This window comes from Nylanderia fulva, unplaced genomic scaffold, assembly GCF_048542155.1.
Source record: "Nylanderia fulva isolate GAGA-0341 unplaced genomic scaffold, ASM4854215v1 Scaffold341, whole genome shotgun sequence".
NCBI classification, from domain to species: Eukaryota; Metazoa; Arthropoda; class Insecta; order Hymenoptera; family Formicidae; genus Nylanderia; species Nylanderia fulva.
Window position 1 is genome coordinate 94,619 of NW_028190413.1, and position 23,034 is coordinate 117,652.

Sequence of the window (23,034 nt, forward strand, 5' to 3'; positions counted from 1 at the left end):
GATACTGGAGTTGACAATGGTCGGTTTATGTTGCATAATTATCCTCTTCATGAATCCTGTGAAATAGGCAAAACTCTTTATAGGAATTGTACTTGATACATAAGAACTGTTTATATTTTGATAACCGTTTATACTTTTAAGATAAGAATAGTGAATAGTGATTTGAATAAGCATTACTTTATAAACTATAGTTCTATAGATATAGATGTGTTCTCATACTATGTATACCCTGAATAAATGATCTATAACATTTAGATTATTTAATATTTGTATAAGTACTACATAGTGATTGGTTAGCAGTCATTTTTACACAGTCTGTGATTGCAATATGATATACTTTCTTTATATTTTTCTGAAAACATCAATTAATTAATTAATTAATACTTGATCTTAAAACTGTAGACTTTTAGTCAGTTAGCTGTATTAATTAATAAACTGAGAAAAGATAGTTAATTGACTACATTTTCAAATAATTGCATATCCTTTGTAAACTGATAGTATTTTTGAAACTTTGATATATTAAGAATTAAGTATGCCGCTATTAAATTAGCTAAACTCTTATAATAGTGTGTAATCTGCAATCCAGTTAGTGACGATAATCATAACTGACATATAACAGCATGATAGTTAACGTGTGTAAAATTATATGGTGACACATGATTGTGTGAATCTGTCATCCCTTTGATGCTGTAATCTGGCCTCATTAATCTGGACTCCTTCAAAAGTGCTACGACATACGAGCTCTCTGGAAGATGCTGGCGATCCACGCGAAGCAATTCTCCATTACCATCTTGATGCTCCTACAAAAGATAAGTGGTTTATATATGTGATATGTGTGGTTGTTTAAAGTTTATACATGGGCACATAGAGTTACCTAAAGATAACTTTATAGACCTATAATGACCATATAACTTACTTATTGATTAGAAATATTACCATATGTATGTAGTGAAAGGTAATATGTGTCGAGACAAACACATAAACAAATAGCAAAAGACGTTCTATTAAAATAATAACAATATAGACTAAAATCGTGAATTTATTAACTACTGTGTAAAGTTCCATAACATTAATATCATATAAGTGATATAATTACTATTTGTGTATATGAACAAAGAAATACGCGTTTAATCAAAAAACATTACACATGTTTGCATAAATTATTATAACTAAAATGCTAACGTGAGACAAAGTGGTCATTTTACAAATAATTATTGATAGACATTAAGTTCTTACATTATTAGTACATGCGGAGTATTGGCGGTGTGATACTTCCTTATATATGTACCTCAGTGCCTTAACTCTGTGATGCTTTTGAGTCGGTTGCTGGTATTCCGTGCACTTTTGTCCCTGGACATGTGTATGGAAATATATAAGTAATTGGCACATGACATTCTATTAATAATAATAATTTCATATACTGTGCTACGTAACTGCATATTATATAATATTGACAGTTATTAGTTGTCTCTATAATAACATTGATTAGTAACATTAAAAATTTATAATCTTTCCTAACTAAGCATTATATAGGTGGAACAATTACTCTTTGTGCACAGAGAATTAAAGTAAAAGTGCTAGTGATAAACAATCTTATATAACTGCATAAATTATTGTGTCCATAAAATATTAATACTGAGTGTTATAAACCTTAAAACATTTTTAATATCATTAATAATAATCTAAAGTAATTTGATCCGAAGCAATGGATCTATTATGTGTATGTAGTGACGGGAAATATGTGGAATCTATTATATAAATAACTAGTAAAGGAAGTTTTGTTAATAACAGTAATTATATATACTGAAATTATGAATTTATTAACTGTAAAGCTCTATAATACCAAAAATTTAATATAAGTAAAATAACTTTTACACGACTTTATAGATAAAAGAAATATGTGTTGAGAAAAACAGTATTATATACGCTTGTACAAACTAGTGTGCCTAAAACGTTAACTGCAAGTAACATAAACTTTAAATACTTAACTATCGTTAATAGTAATCAAAAAGTAAATATTTCTGAAAGATATATCTATTACATACTGCACAGGATAAATCAATCATCCTATAGATGCTTATTGATAAATATTAGTCTCTTACATTAGCAACGTATATGGTGTGTTAGATGTGTGATTTTTTCTCCGTCATTATATCCATATCTCAGTGTATTATTCCAAAAGTCCTTTTGAGTCAATTGATGGCACTTCACTTATTACCGTCCCCTGGTATTCATATGAAAATACAAATATTTAGTATATGACACTCTACTAATAGAAAATTTTACATATTATACTATGTAATTATATACAATATTGGTAGTTAGCAGCTATTCTTTGCAATAACATTGAATAATAGTGATTAGATGTAAAACACTAATACTTTCAGTTAAAATCTCATATAAGTATAATAATCACTCTAAGTGTGCAGTGAATTAAATAAATATGTGCTGCGATAAGCAGAATCTTATATAACTATATATTAACAAACATTAAAGCAATCTGACCTAAATAATACATCTATTATAATATAATAAGACAATATTTAATTACTAATAGATATCAAAATACTTACACCATTAAACATATTAAATTTGGATAAATAACATTCCCTGCGCAGCCATGTCTGCGTCCTAGTGCTTTATCCTGTGATAATTTGATATTTGGTGATCTCACTAGTACTGCTAGACTTTTGTGCGTGTCTGAAACATACAAATATAATAATAAATGACTTCTTTTAATAATTGAAATCATTCATAGTAAAATATGTGATATAATAAAAGGCCAACTTAACGAGCTTATATGATATTAATTAAAAATTTTTTATTAATTTACGTCATACTATACAAAAGATAAGATTAACGTTTCGACTGTACGACAGTCTTTTTCAATATCATGCTAATATGTCAAAAATTAATTTAGTCATATCGACCTTATTATAAATACAACATTTATGAGATTATCATATGACGAACGCAGTACAAAATTCATGTTTGTTGGCTTGAGTTAGAGCGTCAGATTTAGATGTATGTCATGCTGTTATATTATGTAACGACACTGTGAACAAATTAATATATCCGCTCAAATATTACATTTAGATTTTTAATAAATAGTATTAACTTACTTTTTTGTCACGAACATAACACTTTTTTTAAAAAATTATTTCTTTTTACATAACATAATCACAATGTGTACTTTTTTAAAAAACAAATCGATATCTGTATCTCACAATGTCGGCGCGCTGTATATATACCCAATTTTTAAGATGACGTAGACAATTTTTTTAGAATATCAAAATAAGAACCTGTCAAGACGCTCGGTGTCCTTTTTTAGGTTGATACTGTTGTTTTCTTCTTTAATATATATCATTTCTGATATCAACCTTTTATAATAATTCTTTTCATAATCTAGGATTTTTGTGTCGTTCCAATTGAAATTGTGTGTAAATTTTACAATATGATCAGAAACCACCGAGTGCCTTGCGAAATCTAATCTAATATTATTTTTATGTTCATTTACTCTTGTACCTAATTGTCTTTTCGTCTGTCCTACATATGTAGCATCACAATTATTACACGATAATCTTATATATGACCCCCGAATTATTTTGGAGCTTATCTCTGTCTTTTTGCGTTTTTATGACTCTGTTTAATTTCTTTAGACATCTGTATCCTACTGTTATATTTGATTTCTTTAATTCTGATGTTACTAGTTCCGAGATTCTTTCAATATATGGTATCGCTATGAATTTTTTATTATTGTCAGTTATTTATGATTTTGTTATTTATATCTTGAGACATTTCTTTGTTTAATCTATTAACAATAAGGAACTTCAGTCTATTATTGATTTCTGAGAAAATGAGATCAAGAGGATAACTATTGCTCAATAAAATCTCTATGATTAATGTTAAATTTTTACTATGAAAACGGGGATGTGATAATAATATTGACCGGTCTACTAAATTATATATTACACTTTTTTGTGGCATATAGGATGATTTGAATGATATGAGAATGTTCTACCCGAAAATGTTTTTTTCTGAAACCAATCTATGTATATTATGTTATTTATAATTTTGAGTGAGATATCTAAAAAACTTATGCTACGGTTATCCTCTCTTTCTATTGTGAATTTTAATCTATCGTGACAATCATTAAATTTTTCTACTAGATATGTGACTTGATCTTCCGGCAAGCAAAGCAAGATATCATCGACGTAGCGATAGTAAAACCTTATATTAACCTTTATAGTTTCAAGAATCCTAGTTTCTATATCTTGCATGACAATATCCGCAATAATTGGAGATAAAGGCGATCCCATAGGAGTTCCATGTATTTGTTTATAGATCGTTTCGTTGAATGTGAAGTACGTTGAAGTCAAAATGAATTTAATTACATTAACAAACTCATTTTTGTCTATTGATGTGTGGTTTTCAATGTAATGCCATCTATTATTTATGCTGTCTATTGCAAGGTCCACAGGAACACTTGTGAACAACGATATCACATCCAAAGATACGATTGTTTCATTATTATTTAATTTAAGATCAGACAATGCGTTGCACAATTCAAAACTATTGTTAACATGACTTTTCCCTTTGGGTAAACTTGTCACTAAAATGTTGTGTAAATATGCAGCTAAATGATGTAGTGCTGTATTGACCGACGATACTATTACTCTGAATGGAACATTTTCCTTGTGAATTTTGGGCAAGCCGTATGCTTTAGGAAGCACTGAATCACTGGAACTTAAACAATAATAGTCTTTTTTTGTGATCCATTCATTTTTTAACCATTGTTTTAAATTTTTGTTAAGGTCTTTTCTATTTTTATTATTGGATTGTTTTTGATTGTCATATAATTATCTTTGTCATTTAATAATTCTTCAACTTTGTCTATATAAAATTCTTTGGTCATTGCTACGGTCGTGTTTCCCTTGTCTGCTCTTGTGAAAATGATGCTGGGATTTTGTTTACAAAATGTCATGGTTTTTTTTGTACATAAAAGTAAGTTTGTCATTAATTATGTCTTTCCTAGTATTGTTGTTTAAAAAAACAAAGAACTGTGGAATAGCTATGTTTCTTATTGTCGTGAGATTAGTTATGTTATTCGAATTGCTTTCTATGTCTTTAATAAATTCATGGACAGCTGTTTTTTTTATCAGTATTAATAGGAAGGCTAAAATCACTACCTAATTGCAATAAATTTGTGACATCAGTTGGAATATCTACATCAGTCAAATTAATAAACCATTTATCATTGGTTTGTTCTAATGGATTAATAGTTTTGTTTATAAAATTTGTTGCGTTAATGTGGTTATTAATATATTTATTATTTTGAGAGTTTACACTATTTTTCTCTGAACAAGAAAAAACTATGGGTTTAATATTATTATAGTATTCCGATTCCTTTTTTTGCAATAACCAACAGAATTTTTTCTTATGTAAGTAATGTAAGTTTAAAATTTGTTTTTTGAATAATCTATTATGGTGGTTATAAATCTCTTGCCATACCTGGGATGGGATGTTGTTATTTAATCTTTGTGTAAAGTATCTTATGTTTTTGTTACAATACCCTATTTGTCTGTGCAAGTCAAATATCTCTATGTTTAATATTTCCATTCTAAATTTATGCAACACACTGTCTAACCTTTTTTTTGATTTATAATGACATACGTTAATATTACTATTGTCTGATAGATGCTTAGGTAAAACTCTGAATGTCCTACATTGTTTTAAAAATATTAATTTAGACACAGTTCTTATTTTGCCATAATTCGCCCCTAGCCAAGATTTTAAATCTTCAAAACTTTGTTGTCCATAATTATGTTGTACAAACTTAAAATTAAAATGGTGAAACTTAAAAAGTGTATAATTATTACGCATTGTAAGGCCAGCGTGAATTAAATATATATATTTTATAAATTAAACTTCGGCTAGTATACAATTAAACAATGTGATATAATAAAAGGCCAACTTAACGAGCTTATATGCTATTAATTGAAAAATTTATTTATTGCCTGCAAGGCACTCGGTGGTTTCTGATCATATTGTAAAATTACACACAATTTCAATTGGAACGACACAAAAAATCCTAGATTATGAAAAGAATTATTATAAAAGGTTGATATCAGAAATGATATATATTAAAGAAGAAACAACAGTATCAACCTAAAAAAGGACATCGAGCGTCTTGACGGTTCTTATTTTGATATTCTAAAAAAATTGTCTACGTCATCTTAAAAATTGGGTATATATACAGCGCGCCGACATTAGTAAGATACAGATATCGATTTGTTTTTTAAAAAAGTACACATTGGTGATTATGTTAAGTAAAAAGAAATAATTTTTTTAAAAAAAGTGTTATGTTCGTGACAAAAAAGTAAGTTAATACTACCCTAATTAACCCTTTGGAAAATACTAATAAAAAATGGTTTGTTAATCTTTCCAACACAGACATTCCGCCTAACGTTTCTAATCTGTTGCAAATGGGTGATAAATTCTGTCTTCCGAATATTAGTAAAAAACAGCGATACATGAATTCATCAAGGACATAGAGAGTAATAGCAAACGAAATAATATTAATAATCTCACAACAATCAGAAATATCGCGGTTCCAAAATTTGCACAACCTCTGAACACGAAGGATAAAAATGACGTAAGTCAACAAAAATTACTTGGTGCACACAGAGATTTAATAAAATTTTGTAAAGACAATCCGAATGTTCTATTCACACGCGCGGACAAGGGTAATGCTACGGTGGCAATGGAAAGATCTCATTATATTAACAAAATGGAAAACGTTTTAAAAGATGTCAACACTTACACTATTGTTAAAAAAAATCCGTGCAAAAAAATAGAGAACGATTTGAATGATTTGTTGAAGAGATGGCTTAAGGAAGATTATATTTCAAAAAAACGAATATTATAAATTACGTTGTAGTGATTCTCTCCTTCCAAAAGCGTATGGATTACCGAAAATCCATAAGGAAAACTATCCAGTTAGAATCATAGTTTCATCGGTTGATACAGCTCTATACTCGCTGGCTTCGTTTTTACAAAACACCTTACGAACTAGTCTACCCAAAGCGAAAAGTCATATTAATAATAGTTTTGATTTGTACAGCATATTGTCTGGTAAAAAGATTGATGAGAATGATAGGATGTTTTCCTTGGATGTGGTGTCTTTGTTTACGAACGTTCCTCTGGATCTTGCGATTGACGGTATTAACGATAGATGGGATCACATTGGAATAAATACTAAAATACCGAAAAACGAATTTTTGGGGGGTATAAAATTCATATTGACTTCTACATATTTTACATTTGATGACATAATTTATAAACAGACGTTTGGGACCCCTATGGGGTCACCGTTATCACCAATTATTGCAGACCTGGTTATGCAAGATCTTGAGGATACAGTTCTCAAAGCGTTGAATTTGGAATGTTTGTTTTATTTTCGTTATGTGGATGACATAATAGTGGCCACCTCTATGACTAATATGACTCAGATTGTGAATAATTTTAACAACTATCATGAAAGACTTAAATTCACGGTCGAACAAGAGGTTAACCATAGCTTGAATTTCTTAGATTTATCACTTAAAATTATTAATAACAAAATATATATAGACTGGTATCAAAAAGAAACCTTCTCAGGAAGGACGTTATCATTTATTCAAACCACCCACTATGCCACAAAATAGGAATAATATATAACCTTGTAGACAGATGTCTATTGCTATCACATCCACTATTTTTTAATAAAAATTTGGAGTTAATTATTAATATACTCAGAAGCAATGGTTACCCTCTTGATCTGATTTTTAACAAAATTAATCATCGGATAGAACACATCATATCTAAGGGGAGCATTATAGAGAGACAGGCCAACATAGAAAGAACAAAAAGTATAAGAAATGACTCGGTCAATAAAAAATTCTTTGTCATTCCGTATATAGATGGGATCTCAGAAATGATTGTTTCCTCGGTAAAAAATAAAAATTGTATGGTAGGGTATAGATGTCTCAACAAACTGGACAATATTATTAAAGCGCAGAAAGATAAAACTAAACATCCATGCAATTCGAATGTGGTTTATAAGATCAGTTGCAATAATTGTAATGCATCTTATGTAGGCCAAACAAAGAGGCAATTGCAGACGCGAATAAAAGAACATAAAAATAATATTAGGTTGGACTCAACGAAACATTCAGTAATTTCTGAACACATAATAAATGAACATCATACTTTTAATTGGGACAATGTTAAGATCATGGACAACGAAAATAATTATTATAAAAGACTCATTTCTGAGATGCTACATATCAAGGAACAAAAAAATGGACTAAATTTAAACAAAGATACTGAGTTACTTAGCGAGTCGTATTTTGATATTTTGGATATATTAGCGAACAAGAAATAATAATAGGACAAATAGGACATTAACGAGTAAAACATAGATATTAGATCATATATAAACACGCACGCTCTCCGATCAAGTAGAGTTTAAAATGAGCTGTCTTTCTGTATTGTTGGTTTGTTATGTGTCATCCTTAATAACTGTTAATAAGTAGCAAAATTATCAAGAAGAACGATGATAGGTAAGCATACTACCAATTGTAGGGGATACATATTATAATTTGGACATGCGTTGATCGGTAATTTTTTATAAATCGCAGCGCCTACGGAACGGGTTAATTTCTCGCATATTAACGATGAAACTATCCGAGATCTGAACAAAATCAGGGATCATATCGAGGCGAACATTGTTGGACAGGACGGATTGAAACACGCGTTAATTACTCAAAAACTCTTGATTCTGAATAACTATAATTAAATTTCGATATTATGTGAATTGTAAGAATTTTATCTTTTTTTCTTTTAAAAAATTTTTTTTAATTTAAAATTTTTTTTAAAAAAAAGTTTTGGGAAAATTTTTGAAAGGGGTTTTCTAAAAAAGAGCAAAAAATTGGGGTTAATCCCCCCAAAACTATTTTTTTTTTCTTGAAAAAAAATGTTGTTTTTAATAAAAATTGAATTTAATTTTTTGAATTTGGAAAAAAAGCTGTGAAAGGTAAAGTTTTACTTTTTTTGAAGGAGTTTAATTTTTTTTTAAATTTAAAAATTTTTTTTTTTTTTTTTTTTTTTTTTTTCCCCTTTTTTTTTTTAAAAATTACATTCATAGAAAGTTACGTTTTGACACGAGTCGCAACGCCCCAGGGAAAATCGTTTAAATTGACGGGTTTTAAAATGTGTTATAAAATATTTTTTGATAAGAGCCCTTTTTTGTCTAATTTCTTTTTTCTTCTTTCTATCTTTTTTCCAAAACTTTTTTTTATATAAGAACTTTAACGTACCATTAATAACTGACTTTGACGCTTGTGGTAGGTGGGGCGTGGTGTTCCCTTGAGGTTATTTCTGCTGTCCTCATTACTGGGTAGGATATTCTCCCCTCCACTGCATGCTGGCTGCATTGATCCTGGAGAAACACATATGAAAATACAAAAACAATTATTTTTAGTCCTTAAATTAAATTTATGATGCTATACAAATTACGATACTTACAAAAATGGTCTTATCCTGGAGATGGATCAATCAATATTTTTTGTTAAAAAAACGGGAGAAAATTGTAAATAATTTCCTTTTACCTTTCCGTTTTTAGCACGTTGAACTTACATCTGGGGTGCATAAAACGTTGTATGTTCCGGGATCTGACGTCCATGCTTTGTTGCAGTTATGTTGGCCTGATTTTCTAAATTTCCCTTATAACATTATTATTGAGCATACTTATATGTTGCAAAACCCTGGGGAGTGACAGATTTTGGGGGGAATTTATAATGTTTTTTTGAGTTTCAAGACAACCTTAAACTAGGGTTAAATCGTGATAGTTTTTTAAAGAACATTTCCCAAAACCCCATTTTCCCAAACCAAACTTGTAGAATTTTGGGCAGAAGTTAAAGTCAAATTAGGGAAATATTCGTTAAAAATTCCAATGTTTATTGCAGACATAAATGATGAATGTCTTTTGGGAATAGATTTTCTAAAAATGGTAAATTTGGAAAAAATCTTTGAATCGGCTTTTGGAATTCCGACGTTTGAAAAAGAAATAGCTAGAATTGAAGATTCTTTTAAAAAAGTTCCAATTCCCTTGAAAGAACTTTATGAAATGAATTCTCAACATTTAACTGAAATAGAAAAGGAAAGTTTTGTCGATTTTCTTAATGAATTTGATGATTTATTTTCTAAGAACATTATTGCGGGAAATTGTAGTGTTGTAGAACATATTGTAAATGTGCGAGATTCCCCTCCCATAAAACAGGTTCCTCGTAGGATTCCGATTCAAATGAGGGAAGAAGTCGATAAGATTTTGGAAGATATGAGTTCACGTGGAGTAATTGAGGAGTCACATAGTCCATGGGTTTCTCCTGCTGTCATGGTTAAAAAGAAGGACGGTTCTATAAGGTTCTGTGTTGATTATAGAAAATTAAACGAGGTGACTATTAAGGATTCTTATCCCCTTCCCCGAATTGATGACATTTTTGATCAGCTAACAGGTAATTCTTGGTTTTCCACTCTTGATCTTAAAAGTGGGCATTGGTAAATTAAGATCCGTCCCGAAGACAAAGAGAAAACGGCTTTTTCAATAGGAAAAGGACTTTGGCAATTTACAATTATGCCCTTTGGGTTGTGTAACGCCCCTGCAACATTTGAACGCCTTATGGAAAAGGTTTTACAAAATTTATTATCAAAAATTTGCCTTGTTTATTTGGATGATGTGATAATTTTTGGGAAAAGTTTTACTGAAATGATAAACAATCTTAGAACAGTATTTTTACGATTAAGAGAAGCAAATTTAAAAATAAATCCGAAGAAATGTGTGTTATTTAGTAAAACTGTAAAATATTTGGGTCATGTGGTTTCTGCGGAAGGCATTGTTACAGATCCCGATAAGATTTCCGTTGTTAAAGATTGGCCAATACCTCACACAAAAAAACAATTACGAAGTTTTCTGGGATTTTGTTCTTATTATCGTAAATTTGTTAAAGGATTCTTTTCCTTAGCTAAACCCCTTTACATGTTGACAAAAGGTCAAATTAAATACATATGGGGAGATGAATGTCAAAAAGCTTTTGAAAAGTTAAAGTTTTTATTATGTTCTTCTCCAATTCTTTCTTTTCCAAGGGAAAAGGGAGAATTTTTATTAGATACCGACGCGTCGAATATAGGAATCGGTGCAGTGTTGTCTCAGAAACAAAATGGAGAAGAGAAAGTAATTGCTTATTTTAGTCGTGTGCTTAATAAAGCCGAACGGAACTATTGCGTTACTCGTCGGGAACTTTTAGCGATAGTAGATTCTATAAATTTTTTTCGTTTTCATTATCTTTTGGGACAAAAGTTTTTAATCCGTACGGATCATGTTTCGTTACGATGGCTTTTATCTTTCAGAGATTTGGAAGGTCAATTAGCTCGATGGATGGAAAGATTACAGCAATACGAGTTTGAGATTATCTATCGTAAAGGGATTTCTCACAATAATGCTGACGGATTGTCTAGAAGACTTTGTGAATCAAACAATTGTCAATATTGTGCAAAAGTGGAAAAGAAAAATTCAGAGGAGAGGGAACAAACAGTTTCTCGTATTGTGTTCGAAGGCGAAAATTTGGAAAATTGGCGTGAAATGCAACGACAAGATCCTGACATTTCATTTATTCTTCGTGCCAAGGAAACAAAAATTCGTCCCCCACGCTCAGAAATAGTCGGAGAGGACATTTCAACTCTAATATATTGGTCGTATTGGGATTCTTTGATTGTGAAAAATGGGATCCTCTATAAAAAATGGGAAGCTCCAAATTTAAAATCAAATTTTCTCCAACTCGTGGTTCCTCGAGTACGAATAAAGGAAATATTAAAGACGCATGATTCTCCAACAGGAGGACATTTCGGAGCCAATAAGACTCTAGGAAAAATTCGAAAACGATTCTTCTGGGCAACCTGCAAACAAGATGTTGAGGAATGGTGCAAAACCTGTAAAATCTGTGTTTCAACGAAAGGTCCTTCAGGAAAAGGGAAATCTCCTTTACAAATTTTTAACGTTGGAGCTCCATTAGAGAGAATACAGATTTGGTCCTCTTCCTTCGACAAGATCCGGAAACAAATATTTGCTTGTTATCGTAGATTGCTTCACTAAATGGGTGGAGGCTTTTCCTATTAAAAATATCAGAGCTAAAATGGTCGCTGAAGTCTTTGTTAATCAATTTATCTCAAGGCATGGAATTCCAAGTGAAGTTCACACTGATCAAGGGAAGAATTTTGAATCACAACTTTTTTCAGAATTAATGAAATTACTCGGGATAAGAAAAACCAGAACTACCGCCTTGCATCCTCAATCTAACGGACAAGTAGAACGCCAACATCAGACTATTTCAAATTTCCTAGCGAAATACGTATCGGAAGATCAAAAAGACTGGGATCGATGGATTCCCATGTTTCTTTTAGCTTACAGATCTTCGAAGCATGAAACCACTGGCGTGACTCCGGCAGAGCTATATTTTGGTAGGGAACTAAGGCTACCAGTGGATCTTTTACGAGAAAATCCTGAATTTTCTGAAGGAAGACTTCCAAGAAAAAATTTTACTAGAAATCTAAAAGAAAAATTAAAAGAAATTCATTCTTCGGTTAGAGAGCGAATGAATTTGAAATCTTCTCAGATGAAGATTCGTTATGATCGTAGTGCCAGAAGAATTCTTTTCGAAGTAGGACAGAAGGTTTGGTTTTATAATCCTCGTAGGGTTAAAGGGAAAGCTCCGAAATTACAAGGAAGTTGGGAAGGTCCATTCCGGATAGTAAAAAAACTTAGTGACGTGGTGTTTTGCATAGAAAAATCGTCTAGACATAAGAGGAAAATTGTACATTCAGATAGATTAGCTCCTTTTCTCGAGATAAGTTTAGAAAAATAATTAAGTAGATTGGAGCCCGAAAATGTCGATTTTTATTTAAAAATTCGGGGGGATGTTTTAATTTAAAAAAAAAATAGAATAAGTTACTGCGCATTTTATTTTTTGTTACAGAGTCTTCAATTTGGAAAGAAATTTGTCTTTGACCTGAGAAAAGTTTCCTGAATGGCGGAAAAATTGATCTCCCAGCTTAGTTTTCGAGGGAGAAAATCTTCATCCGTCTTTATTCTACTCTAAGAAGACTGTCTTGCCCGCGGTTTTTGATCCGTGGTTTTCCCGCGGGACTTTGGGCAAATGCCGAGACAGGGACTTGGGGAGTCCATGAGGGACGATGGGTCCACGGAAGATACCCCCCCCCCCTTGTCTGAACCGGAGGACGAAGGGAGACTGGGACTTATCTTCAAGGAATTTTGAAAGTCGATTGGGACCAAATTGACGGAGTCGCTCGGTAACCTGCGGCAGCAGCCCAGGGTAGGGCAGGAAGACTCGTCGGTGCCCTGGAATCGACAATTGATACAGTTGTACTGTGGACTTGGATTGGCGAATATAGTCCAACGGATGTGCGACGGGATCCAGAATGGCGGATTGTTTGGTAACCTGTGGCAGGAGCCCAGGGTAAAACAAGAAAATTCGTCGGAGTCCTGAGGTCGGCATCGGAATACAATACAGAGTTATTGTACAGCGTTGGATAGCCCTCTGTTTTTGATTGTCGGGACGACAATCTTGAAGAAGGGGGGCAGTGTTACGTCCCTGATCTTTCATCCCCTGAATATCATCCCTTGTGTCGTGGAGCTTCATCGTTAAGGGGGGTTGTTTATTGACAACCGCCCGGTGGTTGTTTTCAGGCTCCATGACAGTTTTGGTCTAGCTGTCATCTCGTACGGACGTGACTTGACCAGAGAGCAATCTTCTTTCTTTCGCGTGTACATTAGTCATTGTATTTCATCATTGTATAAAGGATCATTTCTTCATAAGAGAGTGTATTTATTTCGCGAGCCGCGAGTGAGTGAGAGTGTGTGCGAGAGACGTCTTTTGCGAGAAAGAACGTCCGGAGGACGTAACAATATAGACATATTTCATATTTAATTTTGCAATTATATGTATAATTTTATATATTTCTATATAATTTTATATTGTTATATATAAAAATTGTTTCTAGGAAAAATAAGATATTTTATGGTGACCTTGACTTTGACGTAGGGGTCAAATTTAGAGGTCATTTTAGAAGATATTTTAGAAGCAACTAACAGACGAATAAATCGTCTCTGATATAAAATATCTTTTTTTAATAACCAGAACGCACATGCAAATCGTTCTGGGAAAAGATATTTTAGAAGCAACTAACAGACGAATAAATCGTCTCTGATATAAAATATCTTTTTTTAATAACCAGAACGCACATGCAAATCGTTCTGGAAGAAGATATTTTAGAAACAACTAACAGACGAATAAATCGTCTCTGATATAAAATATCTTTTTTTAATAACCAGAACGCACATGCAAATCGTTCTGGGAGAAGATATTTTAGAAGCAACTAACAGACGAATAAATCGTCTCTGATATAAAATATCTTTTTTTAATAACCAGAACGCACATGCAAATCGTTCTGGGAGAAGATATTTTTAAAGCAACTAGCAGACGAATGGATCGTCTTTGGTATAAAATATCTTTTTTTGTTACTACTGCAACTTTATAACTATTATTATTACTATTGTATTATTGTAACTACTATTTATTATTACTATAATATTTCTACTACTAACAACTATTTAAAATAAGCAAGAGACTGCTTTATTTTTCATAAATTGTTACTTTTAGAAAATATGTATACATATATTATGTAAAAAAAAATTTATAACAATTGAACCCCATAAATATTGAATAAGAATGAAAGAGGTGTCATTAGAATATCGCAAAAAATTTATAGATGGAGAAAATTTTGCAAATTTTAAAATCATCTATATTTTTCGAATGATCTCAATACAAAGTTTCACTGTGGATATCACGTTGCAGGACATCCTGCGTATATATATACATACATACATACATTCATATATACATATATATATATATACAGGGTGTCCCATAATTCGCGAACCACCGCGAATGGGCAGATAGAGCGTGTTGAACTGAATAGAAAAGTCCTGTATCATTTTGCGATATTCACAATAATTATTAAGTTATTTATTAAAATATCTAAACGAATAAGCAGGTAGAAAGCATTATTTGATCGAGAGGCGGCGTCATGCAGCAAGCGGCGACCAATGTAGTGGCGCCGAAAAGTAAGATGATACTTTTGATACTAAGCGGCATATAACAAATAAGTCATTCGACATGCACACCGAGTCCAGCCTACCGCTTTCTACCCGCTCATTTGTTTAGATATTTTAGTTAATAACTCAATAATTATTGCGAATATCGCAAAATGATACAGGACTTTTCTATTCAGTTTAACACGCTCTATCTGCCCATTCCCAGTGGTTCGCGAATTATGGGACACCCTGTATATGAATGTATGTATCTATGTATGTATGTATGTGTATATATACGCAGGATGTCCTGCAACGTGATATCCACAGTGAAACTTTGTATTCTTGAGATCATTCAAAAAATAAATATGATTTTAAAATTTGCAAGATTTTCTTTATTTATAAATTTTTTGCGATATTCTAATGATACCCCCTTTATTCTTATATATATATATATATACACACACACACGCACACACACACACACACACACACACACACACACACACACATATATATATATATATATATATATACAGGGTATCCCAAAAAGATCGGAACACTGAAAAATCTCGAAAAGTATACGTTTTATAGAAAAAAGTTTTAGATAAAAGTTATAAAAAATCTATTTTTTGATCTGATCAGTTTGACCTTGGACAGTGTTACCAAGGTCAGAATAAGGTTACCTTAAATTTTTTAGATGGAATCCTATATTTTTTATTACATATTCTTGTAGCTTATCTCGAGGGCTTTCCAAAACACTATAATAAAATTATTTTTCATAAAGTGCTCTTTGAGTTATAAAGGTTAGAAGCTAACAATTTTTTGACATAAAATATATCTTTATAAAATATTCCATTTTCGATAATCATACCTACTTTTTTGCACAGTATAATAAAAAATCAATTTATTAAAGAAAACAGATAATTGAATATGTAATATTCAATATGCAGCAGCATACTTTTTTTTATAAGCAACTATGTGTTTTTTTACACCAATTCATTGGTCTCATTATTCCGTGCAAAAAAGATATAATTACCGAAAATGGAATATTTTACACAGATATTTTACATTTTATGTCAAAAAATTGTTAGCCTTTATAAATCAAAGAGTACTCCATAAAAAATAATTTTATTAGTGTTTTGGAAAACTCTCCAGATAAGCTACAAGAATATGTTTTTTTTTATTAAACAATATAATGACTAGTGCCATTATAAGACCACTGCAACTAAGTATAAACTTATCTAGCAGCTTGCATATCAGATCATCCGCTGTGTGTCAGAAATTATTCCACCGAATAATTCTGCCCATAAAACATGTACATCACGTACTCTTGCTCCATTGCACCAAATCCGAGGGTTTTGTTCTTTTGAGTCTGCGCACAGGGTCTCCCTTGCTCAGCAGACTCTGAATCAGTGGATTGTAATGACCTTTGAGTCTTTGGTCATGCCTCACTGCCGTTTGCTTTATTACATCCATTACCATGTCTATATTCAGGTCCGTATGGATTTTATCATTTCGAATATACCAGGGAGCGTTAACGATTCCTCGTAGCACTTTATTTTGGAAATTCTGTATGATTTTAATGTTGGATTTCTTGGTGCAGCCCCAGAGCTGCAGCCCATACATCCAGACGGGTTTTAACACTTGCTTGTAAAGTAACAGTTTGTTATGCATATTCAGCTCAGAGTGTCGCCCCATTAGCCAATACATTTTTCTATATTTGATGTCTAATTCTTCTTTCTTTTTTTTGACATGTACTTTCCATCTCAGCTTGGCATCAAGCGTCATGCCTAGATATTTGGCTTCACTTGCATAAGGAATAACTTGCGTATCGATTAATATGGGAATATTTTGTATTTTTTTGTTCGTAAAGTTGACATGCGCGGATTTGGACCCGTTTAATTGAATTCTCCATTTTTTGGTCCATGCACTCACTCTGTTTACAGCTTTTTGTAGCTTGCTTGTTGCCTCCTCTATGGTGTCCCCAACTGCTAAAATGGCCGTGTCATCAGCGAAAGTGGCCACAGTAGTTTCTTCGTCCTGTGGAATATCTCTTGTATACAGTAGATACAGGGTCGGACCAAGCACACTTCCCTGAGGCACTCCTGCAGTAGCTTTCCTGAAGTTGGAATATTTACTCCCGCATTTAACCCGAAAGAGTCTATCAGATAAATAGGATCTTAGGATTTCGCAGTATTGCTTTGGTAAAACACATTTTAGCTTATGCATCAGTCCGTCATGCCAAACTTTGTCAAAGGCTTGGGAGACATCAAGAAAGATACTTGAGCATATTTTCTTTTTTTCTAACGTCTCTTCAATTACATCCGTTATTCTGTGAACTTGTTCTACAGTTGAGTGCTTGTTCCTGAATCCGAATTGATGGTTTGGGAGTAGGTCTTTTCCTTAAGTAGTCCGGAGTAGGCGCTTCAGTAGCAGTCTTTCAAAGATTTTTGAAATTACTGGCAGTAACGATATAGGCCGATATGACTTCTTATCGTTAGCATCTTTCCCTGGTTTGTGTATCATTATGATTTCTGCGACCTTCCACTGTCTAGGTATATATTTGAGAGTGATGGCTGCGTTAAATATATGTAAGAGTTTTAAAATAGCTTTATCAGGAAGTTCTTTAATTACTTGCTCTGTAATTAAGTCGTAGCCAGGGGCCTTTTTAACATTCAGGTTTCCTCTGATTTGCTGCTTAAGTTTTTTTAATGTTACTGGACTAATTTCTTCGCTATCTACGCATTGAGGTTGTAACATGTTTTCGTCAGCAGTTTGCCTGGGAAACGGTTTGAAGGTTCCTTCTAGGTGGCCCGCAAAAATCTCCGCTTTGTCTTTATCGCTTCTTGCCCAGCCATTATCGTCCCTTTTGATGGGAGGTACTTGTACATTTGGTCTTTTGAGTCCCTTCGTGGCCTTCCAGAGTAAGTAGTCTGTACTTTTATCTGCAGTTAGTCCCTCCAGGTATAAGCTAATTTTTTGGTTTCTTATTTCGGCAATCAGTTCTTTTAATTGGTTGCTCAGTCGATTTAGTAGCGTTTTGTCTTGCGGGGCACGACTCACCTGCCACTTTTTGCGTGCTTTTTTTTTTGCACTTACTAGTTGTCTAATTTCAATTGGGTAGCTGACATAACCATAACTCTTCGATTCATTTCTCGTAGGTGTGTTGGTCCATGCTGCCTGTTGTATATTAGTTATTAATAAATCAACTTCCTTTTCTAATTGGTCAGGAGACTTAATCGGCACCTGCAGTTTGATGCGATTTACAAGCTCCGTCCTAAAACCTCCCCAATCAGTTCTTTGGTGTGTTAGTCTAGGCGGTGTCTCTTTTAGGATCGGCATCTTGCTTATCGTCAGAATAATAGGAGTATGATCTGAAGAGAGGTCATTACATTCGTCAACCTTAATGTAATTTGTCGATAAGCCCTTAACCATAAAAAAATCAATAAGATCTGGCACCTTTTTTGGATCGGTGGGCCAGTAGGTCGGTCTCCCAGAAGAACAGAAATCGCAGTTAGCTACTTTACCTGCATTAAACAGCATTTTCCCTTTTAAGGTACTTAGTCTTGATCCCCAGTATGTATGCTTCGCATTAAAATCTCCACCAATAATGAAATTGCGGTTTAAGGTCTTAAACAAGTCCAAGTAATCACTTTCCTGGAGATTATAGCGCGGAGGACAATAGATTGCTGAGATATTTAGTTCCATGTTTTTAATTTGTATACCGACGGTAGAGACTTGCATTGACTCAAGCTCAATTTTTGTACTTTCTACATGCTGGATAGAGTCTTTGATTAACACAGTTGCTCCACCTTTTGCTGTATTAGACGGATGGGTAGTGTGATAACTTTTATATCCATATATTTTCTTGGTATAGGATTGTTTCGTGAGATGTGTTTCAGAGATTAAACATATATCTATTTTCTCAGTCCGGATGAATACTTCCAACTCATTTATTTTGTGTAGGAGCCCATTGGCATTCCATGCTGCAATCTTGAGACAAGTCATTTTTTCTTACCAATATTGCTTTTCTTAATTATATTCTCCAATTTGTTAAGTCTATCAAATAACATTTTATTTGTAGCAATTTGCTCATCTATTTTTCGGAGAATGAGTGCAAGTGTTTCTGGTTTTTCATTATTGGTATCCTTATTTGCCATATTGTCGGTCATTGCCACTTGAGCAAAAGTTTTTGTGTTAGGGGTAGTCAGTTTCCTTCTCATTACTCCTTTTGTTTCTATACTGCTCGGCTTCTTCTTGCTTGCTTGCTGCGTTTTATGCTTTTGCGGCTTCATAATTTGGTTGCGCCTTTTTGGAGCTCTTTAGCTACTTCACACCCTCTATAATTAGCCGGATGCGATCCTCTGCAATTTACGCATTTAGGAGTAGTTTGTCTGCTAATGTTGCAGTTTCTAGTAAAGTGATTGCCGGCACATTTAACACATCGCGGTTCTTTCCGACAATAGACTTGAGTGTGATTGAAACCTTGGCATCTCTTACACTGCGGTACAGTTTCTGTATTTCTTCTCAGCGGTTCAATTTTAACAACCGTGCTAAGTATCGTTTTGATTCCGTGGATTTTTTCCACACTTTCTTGATGTTCAAACGTCAGCATAAAGAGCGGGAGCCCCCGTTTGGTGACAACTTGTGCTCCTTGATCATTTTCCTGTTTTTCTTTCTTGATGATGTTCACAGCATCCAGTATCTTAAAGCCTTTTTTATTCAGATCTTCTAGTATATCTGTTTTTGCGCATGAAGCATGAAGCCCTCGAGCCATAACTCGTATTGGTCTTTCATTTTTATTTTCATAAGAGTACCATTGGATGTTTTCTGCATCCAATCTCTTAGTCAACTTCCTATAGGTATCAGAGTCGGGGACATTGATCTTCCAGACATTATTGCTCAAGGTCGTAATTTTATGCTCCACAGGCACATCCGAGTTTAACAAGGAGTGTAGGCTGGCATAGTCCTCAATCCCAACCAGATTAATAGGTGGTGGTTGTTGCTCTCTTGCTAGTGCCCTCGTACCCGTTATTTGTTTATTGTTTATATTGTTTGTGTTTTCAGTTTTATCAAATTGTTCAATTTCTAGTGAAGAGTCCGCTTTTCTTTTCTTTTTTGGTCTCTCTCTTCTCTTTTTTTTAAGGATCCAATCGGTTTCGCGCATTAGCTCTTCCTCATCCGTGGCGTACACCAAGCTGCCCGCATCACTGTATGCCGCATTTTGCCCTAGATTGCAGTTTGCTTTTTTCAATAATTCGTTATTTTCTTTGAGTACTTTAATTTCATTACTCAGTTGTGAACACAGCAGTTCAATTTCTTTAAGCTTTGAACGCAAATATTTATTGTCCTCTTCAAGGCTGCGTTTATTAGCCAAAGACCTATTTGTAGCTGATCTTACTACCGTATGGCCCCTCTTATAGGGGTCCTCTGAAAGCAATAGACGATCCCCCCCAGAATCCTTGGGACCGACCTCCGTAGAGGGTGGATTTTCCAGAGAAGCTGGACTACCACCTGGGGTAATTTCTTCCGTGAATGTTTTCTCCATTGCTATAGGTGCTAGTTTTGGTCCACCCCGGGTATTTTAATTCCCCGGAACCCTCCGGCAAAGCCGGCGAGCATTCCCCAATGCGCCACCAGGGGAGGCGCCCGATGGGGGACTAGCAACCCCACACGGGTATACAATATATATGTGTATGTGTATAAACAGGCCTATCTATAATAATTATAATTGATTATAAAGTAAATAATTCTTTGTAATAAATGATTTATATAAAAGTATTTTAGAGATTGAATACATAATAATACTATTATTATCAAAACAGAGCAGTAGTTAGATAAGAATAAATTATATAAATCATTTATTTATTACAAAAAATTATCTACTAAAACTTTGTAATTATTATATTCGTAAAAGATTTTTATATATTTTTAGATTATAAATTTAATTATTTTTACTTTTGTAATGTACAATATTAAAAAAAAATTATTATATACGTGTGCATATATAAAAGAATACAATGTAGAAAAGAGAAAAGAGACAGATAGATCGATAGATAGATAGACAGATAGGTTGATCGATAGTTCGATAGATAGACAGATTGCTAAATAAATCAATAGGTATGTGTATATATTATATATATGTATATATATATATATATATATACACATATATATATTATATATATATATATATATATATATATATATATATATATTGGCATATTATATCTACATACTTTAATTTTTAGAAAGCATATTTTCTCTCTTTCAAATCACTCGCATACAATTATGAACGAGCAATTTGAGAGAGAGAGAGAGAAAAAGAGAGAGAGAGAGAGAGAGAGAGAGAGAGTGTCAGAAGCACGGTCGTATACACACCGTGGTCAGAAGACAAGACAGCATGAGAGAGACGATGATAATATGACTGTCTGTCCTTATCTAACTGCACGATTGCAGCTCCATCTATCGCGACATCGCGCAACTAATTTTCTGCTCTGTATTATTCCCAAATGTCATTTCGCACATACACATGTGAATGAAATATTCCAACACCAAGATCTTTTTTATTAGACTTCTAAACTTATTTCTGCAAGCTTACTAATATTCCTTTATGCAATCTTTTGGACGAAGCGGTCTTATTTTGTACGTATAAATTGTGAAACTTTTATACAAGCAAATATTGTTATGACGTGACGCGAGAAGCCAGAAAAAAAACTCGTATTTAAAAATTTTTTGTCTTTTTATCACAAATTGAGACAGCTGCGTACTTTATTATTGTATTAACTTTAATCGTGGAAAAGCATTTGTTATTCTATTAACGCAATAAAAACTTTATGGTGTTGGAAAAATATAATCGTTCGGCCGGTAAAAGTAGACCTCCGGCATCCCCTTAAACACCTCGGTTGTCCAATTTGGCGTGTATCCCTTCTCGAAAAGTTGTTTGTACTTGCTGACGCGTACCTGATCACCTACTTTAAACTTTGCCGGGCCCGCGATTTTTACACGATTGTACACGGTAGCCAAAAGTCTTTCAGCGATCGCGGGGGTTACGTCAGCGGGTCGCATATCAATTGTTCGATGCTTGCGTCCGTTGTAATCTGATACGAGGCGTGGCAGCATGTCGAACCACTTGTAAGTGCCATTCAGCGTAAACATCTTCCACATGTCGTTCTTTAGCGTGCGATTGAATCGCTCAACAACCGACGTCTTCAATACCGAATATGTAGAATAGTGATTAATGTCATGTTTTCGCATAAGTCGTTGCACATCGGCGTTGTAAAATTCCTTCCCGTTATCAGTTTGCATGTTTTTCGGACATCTCTTGCTATCTCGAATTATCTCGGTGATTGCGTAAGCTGTCTCGCTTTCTCCTTTACTCTTGAGTGGTACAGCCCACGCATACTTGCTCAACACATCGATGACGGTGAGTATGTAGTGGTAACCTCTGTTGAAACGGGAGTACGGACGCATCTCGACAATGTCGGCTTGCCACAGATCATCGTATTTTCGCACTATGACATGTCTTCGAGGGAAATTTTTTCTCGCTGACGCATGCAACTCGTTTACCAACTGCCGTCTCTCCAAATTATGTTGCTCGTTGTTATTTTTACTAATCATTCTCGTTCTTTCGGGTTCTTTCGGGTTTGTGCCTTGTTATTTCGGGTTCTTTTGGGTTCGTGCCTCGTTATTTCGAATTTTTTTGCGTTCGTGCCTCGTTATTTCGGGTTCTTTCGCGTTCGTGCCTCGTTATTTCAAAATTCTTTCGGGTTCTTTCGGGATTCTTTCGGGTTCGTGCCTCGTTATTTCGGGTTCGTTCTTTCGGG

At 33.5% G+C, this 23,034-nt stretch overlaps 1 long non-coding RNA gene across 1 annotated transcript; it reads right to left on the minus strand.

Moving 5' to 3' along the window:
- Positions 1-417: 417 nt before the first annotated feature.
- LOC146722254 (uncharacterized) lies at positions 418-2,214 on the minus strand. Its single transcript, XR_014925261.1, has 3 exons — positions 2,103-2,214; positions 1,237-1,350; positions 418-800 (listed from the first exon to the last, which is right to left on the minus strand). It is a non-coding gene; the product is annotated as an uncharacterized LOC146722254 (long non-coding RNA).
- Positions 2,215-23,034: the final 20,820 nt, after the last annotated feature.